Source organism: Bos javanicus, chromosome 24 (assembly GCF_032452875.1).
Source record: "Bos javanicus breed banteng chromosome 24, ARS-OSU_banteng_1.0, whole genome shotgun sequence".
Taxonomy (NCBI): Eukaryota; Metazoa; Chordata; class Mammalia; order Artiodactyla; family Bovidae; genus Bos; species Bos javanicus.
In genome coordinates this window covers 44,480,219-44,492,961 of record NC_083891.1, presented here as the reverse complement: position 1 = coordinate 44,492,961, position 12,743 = coordinate 44,480,219, and the positions used below count along the sequence as shown (strand labels likewise).

At 41.9% G+C, this 12,743-nt stretch overlaps 1 protein-coding gene across 4 annotated transcripts in view; it reads right to left on the bottom strand.

Moving 5' to 3' along the window:
• The window catches only part of SETBP1 (SET binding protein 1), a 408,271-nt gene that overhangs the window by 188,196 nt on the left and 207,332 nt on the right, over nucleotides 1-12,743 (bottom strand). The gene's annotated exons all lie outside the window — the stretch shown is intronic.

Sequence of the window (12,743 nt, the reverse complement as noted above, 5' to 3'; positions counted from 1 at the left end):
TCTGTCCAACGCGCCGATGTGCCAAGAAGCTTTGCTCATAATCAGAAATATGTATTTATTTACTAGTTGGGTAATCTACAAAGAGATTTCTGGAGATCGCCACATTCACAAGAACTGCCACACCCAGCTGTGCTCTTTGTATTTAAATCCCAGGCGTTCGCCTGTGACAGGGGCATTGGGTCCAGCCTGCCCAGGCAGCTCCCGCCTCCATCACATAGATAATCTCCCTCAGCTGTGGATAAGTCTGGACCAAGAAGAAGATGCTCAGAGCTCTAAGCTTTTAGGTGCAAAAGATTCTCTACAAACGCACATTCAGAGTAAACAAAACCCATCAGTCCCCTGTAAGAGTCCTACGCCTGATTGCACGAAACACATCATGATGGAATCTGCAATTGGCAAAGTAATTGGCGTTATTACAGCTGATGGGGAATTTCTGATGCTGCCCGAGCTCCCCTTTGAAATAATACTCAGCCATTTAATTTGTCCAGCTCTCGTTGAGCTGATTGCTCTTTTCTGCTGGAGTTTATCAAGAATGAAACGCGCTGTCTCTCCAGACGCCTGCAGGCTGAGATTTCACAGACAGTTCTTTTTTTCAACACTCTCTCCACTTCTCTCATGACCCCATGCCTTAGTCACCTTTCACAGGATGCCAATAATGCAATAGATTGGAAATGGGTAAATCAAAACCGATTTAATTCAAAGCTGTGTATTTCCAGTCCCAATTCCAGAGGTATTCGAATGCTCTTGCTACACCATAAAAACGGTGAAAGGCTTGCAAACCTCCAAAGATATGGTTGTTCTAAAAAAGGCTCACAAAACTCATTAGCTCCAAAAATAAGTAATAGAAGACATCTTTATTATAACCACAAGGCCAGAAGCACTAAAGAAGTATCAGAATTTGGATACATGCACTTTTGTTTAGGGGATCTATTTTTACTGCTGATAGACATGTATCCCTAGAATGGGTTCTACAAATACTCATTGAGCATCTACTTTTTTGTAGAAGCACAGATTCTTCTTTTCTTTACACAATGGTCATCTGAAACCCCATTCTCCACTTTGGCATTTCTGTTCCTAACCAGATGAAGGGTAAGAAAGCCAAATTTAGCCAGCTGTGTTTTCTCACAGTATAGACAAGGCTAGCATCTGGGCACAGACCTCACATTCCCATCAGCAAGCTACTTGCCCTGTCAGCATGTTGGCAATGAACTGCTTACTGGAGACAAGAGTCCTGCAGCCAGGAGGGCTCCCTTCTGCAGATGCCACTTCCATCTGATGGCCCACGGAATCCAGAACCCATATGTTCCTTGAATCAGCCCTAATCTCATTTTTAATACAGAAACAACTGAATTTATGGGTATGAAAGTCATCATATAAAATCCCCCTGAAGTCCCCAGTTCCTAAAACAGCCTCTCTGAACAGCACTCACTCAAATGCCCTTTGGTACAATTTCTCACTGATTTTTTTTGGGAAATAAATCATCGTGCCTATGATTCTTTTACAGGGTTGGAGCTGAAGTAGATGTCCAGAACTATGCCGAGGATCATTGGACCCAAGGGAGTTGGTTCAGATGAGGCAATGCTCTGGTGATTGAAAAAGCTCTTGATACATTTCTTTAAAGTCATTTGAGCACTTTCTAGATAGTCTTCCTCCAGGGGAAAGTGCCACAGGTAGTAATAGAAGGAAGTAAGCAATGAACACGCTTCTTTCTGGGTATTCCCATGTCCCTGTCAAACAGTTCCTATCTATCTTTTATCTATCCCATCCATCCTGTCCTCCTTTCTCTTGTAGGGTCATTCTCACAGGGCAAGGCTGTCTGCCACTGCTCATTTTGATTGGCAAGTGTCATAAACTAGCAAAAATACCAGGCAAGATCTAGATTTTTTGTTTGTTTTTTTAGGTTGTTTTCTTCTTTGGTAATCCCAAAGAACTGTGGTGCTGGAAAAAACTCTTGAGAGTCCCTTGGACAGCAAGGAGATCCAACCAGTCTACCCTGAAGGAAATCAACTCTGAATATTCATTGGAAGGACTGGTGCTAAAGCTGAAGCCCCAATACTTTGGCCGCCTGATACAGAGCCGAACCACTGGAAAAGACCCTGATGCTAGGAAACATTGAGGGCAAGAGGAGAAGGGGGTGACAGAAGATGAGATGGTTGGATGGCATCACTGACTCAATGGTCATGAGGTTGAGCAAACTCAGAGAGATAGTGAAGGACAGGGAAGCCTGGCATGCTACAGTTCATGGAGTTGCAAAGAGTTGGACTCGACTTAGCAACTGAACAACAATCCCAAATTCTAGTAATATTGTCTTGGGAGGCTGCAATTTGTGCTCTAAAGTCAGTTTCAGTGGTCCAGGTTCAATTTCAATATGTAACTTATAAGAATAATGAAACAACAGTACACATGGTGTGTGTGCTGGGTGGAGTGCTTAGCAGATACCACTGTTATTTGGACTATCTATTCAATCCTCCTCAAAATCCCACAGAACAGGTATCCTTCTTTCATTAAAACAGAATCTGAGCCACATAAAAACAGGGGCCACACAGCTAATACCGGGCAGACCTGCAAGTTTAACTACTAAATGATAAAGTAATGGAAAATATTCTCCCTGCTAGTTACTGGAAACAGAAGGGTGAGAGATGCATGCCATATTTCTAAATATGCATCAGTTTTACTATTTATAGTAATAAAGACTACAACAACATCACTTAAAAGTTTTTCTGTCCCATGAATCATTGGACAGAATCAATCCGTTAAGACAACCTGTTGGCAACATGGGTCTGCTAGAAGCTCTGATAAACACACTTTTGGGAAAGTGGGTGATGCAAAAGGAAGATCATTTGCAGACCTGAAGAAGAAGGAGGGCGCGGTCATTATCAGGGAAATAGAAGAAAGCGGTGGCTGTCTGCAGACTTGACGCAGCCTTGAACACAAGGAGACAGGTGGCTGGAAGATGCCTATTGAGTCTGCAAGCTGTTCCACTATGAGAGGCCCCTCTCCTATGGGGGTGTCCTGATACCTCTCAATTGACCCCTTCTGTCTGGTACAAGATGGTCAGAAAGAGGTTGGGTTGATAGGTAGAAGGACAAGAGGGTTGAAATGTGAGCCCGACAGTAGTACTGGAAAGAACTTCAGTGAGTTTGCTTATCTGAGAGGTGGGGCTTCTGCCTCAGGTTTAGAACTATCCTGCTAAACAGATTTTGAAGAAAACATCTCCTTTCAAGTCCTAAAGGTGGTCTCTGAATGTACATTTTCTCCATGAGTCATTCCTAGCCCTAAAAATGTATAGAACAAAGTTACATATCACATTAAAATTTAGACAGAGAAATCTGTAACTCAATCCACTAATAAACACAGATATTTGAGATAGGTCAAAAAATTAATGACTTCATACCTCAAATGATCAGAATTTCAGGATTTTTAAGAAGCTCAAATTGAAGCCACTTTACCAAAAGAATTGAAGAGAAAAACAAAAATAGAAAACTAGAAACATGAAGTCAGCGGAAGAAGCCAGTGTAATTAAATGTTTTGCGTCTCAAGGGATCATAGAAATCATCTAACTCTACATCCTTGCTGCTAAGCATTTTGGTTTGTTTTTGTTTTTCTTTCAGATGAAAATTATTGTTGAAAGAAAAGAGAATCATATTCAAAGTTAATCATCACTGATTGGCCTCATTTTTTTTATACTTCTATTCTGAAATTTGATTTTTTGATCATATCAGATTTGATCAAAATCAGATTTTGAGGCTAAAAATTTGATCAAAATCAGATTTTAAGGCTAAATCATATTTCAATATTTTGTGGGGATAACTTACATTGACTGCTTTGACAAATGTAGAAAAAAAATTTCTGCATATGAGGAAGCCCCTCTCCTCCCAACACCCACCTGCCAACCAGCAATTTTCCCAAGTGTGAACTTCTGCATATTAGGTCTGTTTTAAGCTGGACCCACCTGCACTTGGCCTTCAGGTGTTCAAAATATCTTGGGAGAAATAAAATATTCACAAACTCTAAAGATATTTATAAATTATTAAGACTTCAGAATATTCCACTGAAATGCCAGACACTCTGGAAACACCTGGGGGACTTCTTTTATCAGGACTATATACCAATATTGTCTTTTTTTTTTCCTTAATCTACTATAAACACTCTCAAGGCAGACAGTGTAAAAAAGATATACCTGTACTAAGTGATTGATCTCATGAAAGAAAATAATAATGTCAGTTTGAGTTTTAGTACAAAGTGTGTGTATGCATGTGAACAAATGTTTTTGTTTAAAATGCTCTACTACTGTCATAGATGTGACAATACTGGTGTAAGGTAAGAAAAACAAAGTGGGTTGCCTTAGGAATTGTGGGAAAAGATTCATGTTCTATGTGGGTATCCAACAAGTAGCCAGAAAAAACACCTTTATACGTAGAGCCATTTTTGGAGGGGGAACATTATTCACAATACAAAACAGTCACATGAGCCCACCAGTTCAGTTCAGTCACTCAGTCAAGTCCGACTCTTGGTGACCCCATGGACTGTAGCACACCAGGCTTCCCTGTCCATCACCAACTCCAGGAGCTTACTCAAACTCATGTCCATTGCATCAGTGATGACATGCAACCATCTCATCCTCTGTTGTCTCCTTCTCACCCACCTTCAATCTTTCCCAGTATCAGGGTCTTTTCAAATGAGTCAGTTCTTCACATCAGGTGACCAAAGTATTGGAGTTTCAGCATCAGTCCTTCCAATGAATATTCAGGACTGATTTCCTTTAGAATGGACTGGTTGGATATCCTTATCGTCCAAGGGACTCTCAAGAGTCTTCTCCAACGTCACAGTTCAAAACCATCAATTCTTTGGTGCTCAGCTTTCTTTTTAGTCCAACTCTCACATGCATACGTGACTACTGGAAAAAACCATAATTTTGACTAAATGGACACTTGTTGGCAAAGTAATGTCTATGCTTTTTAATAAGCTGTCTAGGTTGGTCATTGCTTTTCCTACAAGGAGCAAGCGTCTTTTAATTTCATGGCTGCAGTCACCATCTGCAGTGGTTTTGAAGTCCAAAAAAATAAAGTCTGTCACTGTTTCCACTGTTTCCCCATCTATTTGCCATGAAGTAATGGGAATGGATGCCATGATCTTAGTTTTCTGAATGTTGAGTTTTAAGCCACCTTTTGCACTCTCCTCTTTCACTTTCATCAAGAGGCTCTTTAGTTCTTTTCTTACTGTCATAAAAGGTGGTGTCATCTGCATATCTGAGGTTATTGATATTTCTCCCGGCAATCTTGATTCCAGCATGTGCTTCATCTAGCCCAGTATTTCTTATGATGTACTTTGCATATAAGTTAAATAAGCAGGGTGACAATATACAGCCTTGATGTACTCCTTTCTCGATTTGGAACCAGTCTGTTGTTCCATGTCCAGTTCTAACTGTTGCTTCTTGACCTGCATACAGATTTCTCAGGACACAGGTCAGGTGGCCTGGTATTCCCATATCTTTCAGAATTTTCCAGTTTGTTGTGATCCACACAGTCAAAGTCTTTGGCATTGTCAATAAATAAACAGAAGTAGATGTTTCTCTGGAACTCTCTGGCTTTTTCAATGATCCAACGGATGTTGGCAATTTGATCTCCGTAAGTAAGCTCATACTTTTTTCTCAAGGCCTTTCTTCAAGCTTGCCCTCTGCCACTTGCCATGAATCTTTGTTCTTTGATTCAGTATGATTCAGAGCATGGACTGCAGACTAGTGCTGGCCTGTCAAGTGTATTTTACCACCTGAATAGCCAGTGGTAGGCACAGGGGTAGCCTTTTCAGAATACCTGCTTAGCAATATATCCTCTGCCTGGACCCCAGTTTCCTCCTCAGTGAAAGTGGAAGTGTAAGCCATCTGATAAAAGGCTGTTGTGGGCTTAGATACCAGGGCCAAGTGAAGCACATTACACATTCCTAACACAAGGTAGAAACTATTTGAATATGGGGCCCTTTACTTTCTCTCCTCTTTAAGACTTCCTCCAAGACTCAGTCTTTATCTAGAAAATGAGGAGGCTGATTTAGATTCTGGGGAGCTTCTGAAAAGACTTGGTGCTTCTGAACTCCACCCAGATTACACCCAGATTAACTCAATGGGGTGAGACCTGGGCTTTGCTAGTTTTTATAAGCTCCCTCAATAATCCCATCTATGGTCAAAGTTGAGAACCACTACTCTTAGTGTTCCGTCTTGACTTTTCAATTCTGAAATGGAAGGAAGGAGGAGTTTGTAAGCACTGGTAGAAGAACTTCTTTATACCCTGTTTTGCTTCAGGTTGGTTCTTCCCAAAATGGCAAAGTAGATGCGATGTGGCGAATTCAAAACAAGCCGCTGCTTTTCCTCACTGCTGTGTGTCTTAGGTGGGAGACTCCACTGCCTACCTCTGTCTCACTGCGGTTTCCTCTGAAGAAGGGACAACAACTGCCATAACTCTCCATCTGGGAGCTGGGGAAGGGAAGGGATGAGAACAGCAGAAATGCTGTGCCAAGACGAAAGGATTCAAAATGCTCCACAACAATTCCCTGTCTTACTCTGAGATAGATGGATTATTTTTCCTTAATAGGCTGAGATAAAAAGAACACAATATGGAATACAAAAGTGAAGCTGTGGCTGCTTGTCCTGATTTCATCAGTGATCAGTTTGGGTTTGAGTTATCTTAACAATGGTGATACGCTCTAACTCAAGGTGTCACAGCGTAAGAGGTGAGGAATACAAGTGTCCGTGCCAGACCACCTGGGTTCAAATCCTAATTCTGCCACTTATGGGCTTTGTGACCTTAGCAATTGTGCGATTACTTTTGAAATGAAAATAGTATTATTACTGATTTCACAAAGGTTTGTAAGGATTAACTGATGAATAAATGTGAAGTTCAAAGAACACTTTCTGGCATACGGTTCACTTTTAGTAAGTCTTTGGCATAGGTACACTCAGCCAAAGGCCATGTGGACATGTAGCAACACCAGCTCCTGCTGAGGCCAACAGTGGCTGGGTACTCTGGAAAATCCCGAGCTTCCTTTTCCATCTTTACGACTGTTGACTCTCAGCCTGTAGGCAGCCGGTGTCCATGGGAGCAGAGTCTGACAATGGTGATTCTGTTCTGAAGGACACTATCCACCCTTGAAGAACAAGCAACCTGGGAACTCAGGGATTTCACATTCAAAAGAAAGGAGCCATCAGAAGCCTCTGACTCTCTAACCTGCTCTGCTGCTTTTCAGTGGAGGAGCAGCCACTTGAAATAATCAGAAACACAGGCCATCACTGAGTCATAGGTTACTGTCAGGGCCCTTCTCCGCATCACCATGCCTTTTCTGGTGGGACATGTGAACAGCTAGAATTCCTTTCTGTTCAGAAACTCCATGGTCACACCTTCCTAAAAACTAGCTTCTCCTCACAAAATGTTTGGAGTCCTTGCATTGAAAAATTCTGGGTTAGGACTCATAGAGCCCAAGATATTTTGCAGATGGTTATATCCCCTGATGTCTGTAAGTAGAACTGATTGTGGGGCCTGAGGAAAATGGAGTAAGGGTTTGTTTAGGGATGACAAAGTCCTCCTCCTTTGAACATTGGGAGATAATCACACTTAATCCAGGAGTGAACACTGAAACTTCTTAACCTGTACCTCCTTTGGGTTTCAGTTCAGTTCAGCTGCTCAGTGGAGTTTGACTCTTTGCGACCCCATGAATTGCAGCACGCCAGGCCTCCCTGTCCATCACCAACGCCTAGAGTTTACTCTGTAAACCTTTGGGTTTACAGTCCCCTTATTTGTCCAGTCAGCCAAGTAGCTACCAGGTCCATTGATTCTGCCCCTATACTTTATCTGGCATTTCTTCCCTCAGGAACATGTCCCACTGACCCCAGCCCAGCTTCATTCGCTACTACGTCTCATATGGACCAACGGCCCAGGCTTATTACTGGCTCAATCCCGTCTTCATTTCATCACATCTACTAACGATGGTACAACCTTCTTGCATCACAGTTGTGGTTCTTCCCCATACTCAAGCCTTCAGTGGCTCCACTGTCCTCAGACAGATGTCAAAATCTAAAATCTGGATTCTGATTCAAACAAATCAACTGTAAAATCCATGTTAAGATAATCAGAGAAAGCTGAACATGCACTGGGCGTTAGAAAATACTATGGAATTATTGTTACTTTTATAGGTAAGAATATCATAATACTTTTATATTATATTAAAAATAATATTTTATAGGTAATAACATAAAACAATAACATCATGGCATTGTGATAATATATTTTAAAGGCCTTATTTGTTAGAAAAGCTTATTGAATTATTTATGAGTAAAATAACCTGATGACTGGGATTTTTAAAAAATGGTTTCCCCAGATTTAAAATTAAAAATACATATCTATCTGGGAGTATAGCTGAAATAAGATTGGCAAATGGTAATGATTACAGAAGCTGGCCCAGGGGTGTGTGGGGAACTGATCACATCAACTCGGGAAAACTGACTGTCAAAGACTTTGCAAACAGGTTATTAAACCATTGACAGCTTAAAATTGTTCACTGGGGGGATATTTACACCACAGAAATCAGCCCATGCTCCAAATCAAGGCTTTTGTAACAACATATTATTAAAGTTGAATAATAGATAATAAACATTAGATAATAAATGGAGGATTATTAAACTAGTGTGCCTATTTTTCTGGACTTTGGAGACCTTGTGCAATTTGGTCCCAACCTAATTTGCAGCTATATCCTCACCATATTCCGTCTAAACCAGAGCAGTTAAAGCACTCTGTCTCCATAACACACCCAAGAATCTCCACCCTTGGTTTGGTCTTCATCCAGGCTTCCCCTGCCCTGGAGTAAGTTCACTGCCTCACTTCCTTCTCACCTATCTCGGCCCACGTACCTAGAAGACGTTTTTGCTTGCTCACATAGATACAATTTCTCCTTCACCTGAATTCTTAAATAATTTAACCTAAGGAGAAGGGGACGACAGAGGATGAGATGGTTGGATGGCGTCACCGACATGATAGACATGAGTTTGAGTAGGTTCTGGGAGTTGGTGATGGACAGGGAAGCCTGGCGTGCTGCAGTCCATGGGGTTGCAAAGAGTCAGACATGACTGAGCGACTGAACTGAACTGAAACTTCTCTGCCTGGGGGAGGGCATGGCAACCCATTCCAGTATTTTTGCCTGGAGAATCCCCACGGACAGAGGAACCTGGTGGGCTACAGTTCATGTGGTTGTAAAGAGTTGGACACAACTGAGCGACTAAGCACACACTTCTCTAACGAAAGGAAAAGTTGAATTTGCTATATGTGGCAGCCACCATGCTAGGTTACTTTCACAATATTGTCTCATTTGATCCTCACAACAATCTGTGGGATAAGCAGCACAGCTTTTTTGCTCAATAAGGAAAATGAGGATTAAAGCTATTAGGCAACTTCCCCAGGTTCACAAAGCTAATAGTGGTAGAATATTCCAGAACTGCCAAATTCTGGGGGAGAGTCTGTGCAGCACATAGCTCTCCATGGGCACCTTTGAATGAAATGGCAGCTCAGTGACTGAAAGTCCTGTTTTCTCTGAACTGAAAAATGTTTTCCCATGTGTTCGGAGTGACTCTTCTTACCTTTCACTGCAAATGTCCTCTTGGCCATAACAGCAATAGCCATTTAAAAAATTTCTTTAAAATAGCTACCCTTATATAACAGCTATTACACTTGCCTCCCAAAATCCTGTCATTGAGGCATACTTGAAGTAAAATCCAATTTTTCCTATAAGAAGCCTCCTCTCTCCTCTGAGACAGTAGGGCGTTTATGAAGCAGGTGAGAACCAAGTCCTTTAGTCGGTGCTCTCTTTTGGGGTATGGATCTTCTCAAGGTTGCTTTCCAGCACGGCAGATGGACAGATGACACTTGCATCTGAGCTTGGGCCCCAGGCTATGGTTGTTTCTTCCTAACACCCCCACCAGGGCCCTTGTAAGCATGTGCTTAAATGCCCATGGGCATATACACAGACACTTTACTACAAAATTTAAACAACCGTCAGATGCCTGTAGGAGAGGCAAAGAACTAACTGCAAAGAAGCTGTGGCTGCTATTTGTATCCTAGATGAGAGCAGAGGATCTCGCATTTGCCTTGGATTGCTCCTGGAGAGCTCAGCCTGCAAAAGGAATGGAATGTCTAGCAAGAGGGGCGTGGTGAATAAATGATGGTACTAGCAAGAAGACAAAAATAGCTAGCTGCTAGAAGATTTTCCAGTGACATGAAAAGCAGGCAAACAAACAAAAAAGGTTAAAAGGCATATAAAATATGAGTGTCAATTTTTTTAAAAAATCCCATAGATGTGTACGTTTTTGCACAATAATTATGGTAAGACTATACCCCAGAATGTCATTAAAAGTATTTCTGGGGTGGAAAGAGATTTTCAAAATTTTCGAAATATTTTCCAAATTTCTTCTTTTTAGTTACTTTTTACAGTTAGCATCCATCACCACACAGAATTACAAATTTTTTCTTGTGATGAGAGCTTTCAAGACTCACTCTTTTAATAACTTTCAAATATAACTATAGTCACCGTGGAGTACATTACATCCCCAGGACTTATTTATTTTATAATTAGAAGACTGTACTTTTTTTACCACCTTCACATATTCTGGAGTTTTTACAGTGAACAAACTTACAGCTCTTAACTCAGAGGAAAAAAAGAGTAAAAATAAAATGAAGAAGTCATATGACTGTGGGGCTTCTACTAAGCTTCTACTGCTTTTAATCCTTTCAAGAATGGAGAGAGATGGTCTGGGAAAGGTAGATGAGGGTCCTCATTTCTAGTCATCCAAGGATAAGAAGAGGGGGCTCAAATATGTTCATTCCTTCAAAGGCAGGAAGAACAAGGTGTTGGAAAATGAAAGATGTGTTTGCAGGGGACCAAATATTAAGAGAAGAGTCTGGGTGACATAGGTGTGAATTTCAGGAGGCTTTCCATCTGTGTTTTTTTCAACCTACTGAGACTAGTAACCTCCGGTAAGGCAGTTCTTCCTGCTCACCCAGCACAGAAGCCAAGCTCACCGACCCAGGAAGAACTCTCAGCCCTAGTGCACAGGCTGTAAAATCTCAGCATCAGGCTCTACCTTCAAAGTAATGTGTTTATTTCCAGGAATGAACATGGTGCCTTTACAAGCCAATAATCACAGGGAGAAAGGCTGACAGTGACTTCCTGACCCTCCTCTTCTTTATCTGGATGAAGAAAAGAAGGAGAGAGACAGGAGACAGGAGAGGTCAGACTCGTACACTCATTGCTCTCCACACCTTCAAACTGGAGGGGCAGCAAGGATGAGAGAGAAAATCATGACTATTTTCCCTAAGAGGCTGCAGCAGGAAATGCTTCAAGGAAGGAAAAAAAAGACAAAAACTTTTCCATGCAAGTGGTGAATGTGGACCACGTGAACGCCAACAGGCCCACTGACAATGAGCCCAGGCAGGGGTCCTCAGTGAATTGCCTCCTGAAAGTCAGTGACAGTTCCTGGGAAGGAACACACCCATGAATGACTGGACATCAGGATCCCTGGGGATCAGTTTCACCTGAAACCCAGAGAGAAGGGAAAACAATAACAGAAGTCAATGAACTGGTGCACAGCCCCGAACATGTGGGCAATGTCCTGTTTCTCTCTGGAAAAGCACCCAAGAGGGTGGTGTTGACGCGAGACACATCCGGGCCTTTTTGATTTAGGAACAACACTGAAGAACTGACTTTGATCTGAGCACTACACTCTGGCCACAAGATTCCCAGGGCCTCCTGGCCTCAGGAACATGCATCCTGAGGAGTGAAAAATACACATTTATATTCCAGCCGCGGGGGAATGACACACAAATGGAATAATGTGGAAAGGTCAGATGGAACCAAGGGAGTGAGCCATCTGCACAAGTCACCGCAGTGCAACCGGCAGGGAGCAGGGGAGCTGCGTTTCCAGGATCATGGCCTCAAGTGTTATGGGCAGACCCCCAATATATCTAACAGTAGTTCATTTTAAATCAAATATCTTTAGAACTGTGGGCTCAACAAACAGAGAATATCATCAACTCAGAAATAATGCCAAAACCACACACACACCCATACACACACACACCCATACACACCCACACCTTCCATAAAGTCAGTCTCCACTATGTATCCTTTTCAAGCCACAAAGCAACACAGTACAAAGCCTCTATAAATTCCAAATAAAAACAAATCTTTGGCCAGGCTGCCACTGTGTGTGAGTATAGGTGTGGAGGTGGGTGGGACATGAATCGATTTTCTTTTATTTTTGTTTTACATTCTCTGAGCTCACCTGAAAGCTTCTGTGCATTATGTGAATAACTACTTGAATAAATTATCATTTTTCAATATTGTCAAAAGGCTTCCTGACTATTTTTAAAACCTCACTGCGTCCTGACAGAAGGATTAACAAGCTGTGATCAAAACACCCCAAACTGTACATGGATTTATCTTTGACTCTCAGCAGCAGGGCCCTGGAATTTGTTCACTGTTTCCCTCAAGCCTCTTACTCTACTTCCGATCTGGTCCCCAGTGCTCTCAGTGGTCTGAGGCCTCTTCTCTCCAGGTCTTGGGGTCTCAGTTTCCTCCAGCAGTAAAATGGGACCCACAGGATACGCTCCACATGGGGGAAGTGTAGTAAGGGTACAGTGAGCTCTTGGCTATAAAACGTGTTTAAAGAAGAAAACATCCTCAAGTTTATGGAATTCTTGTATTAGAAA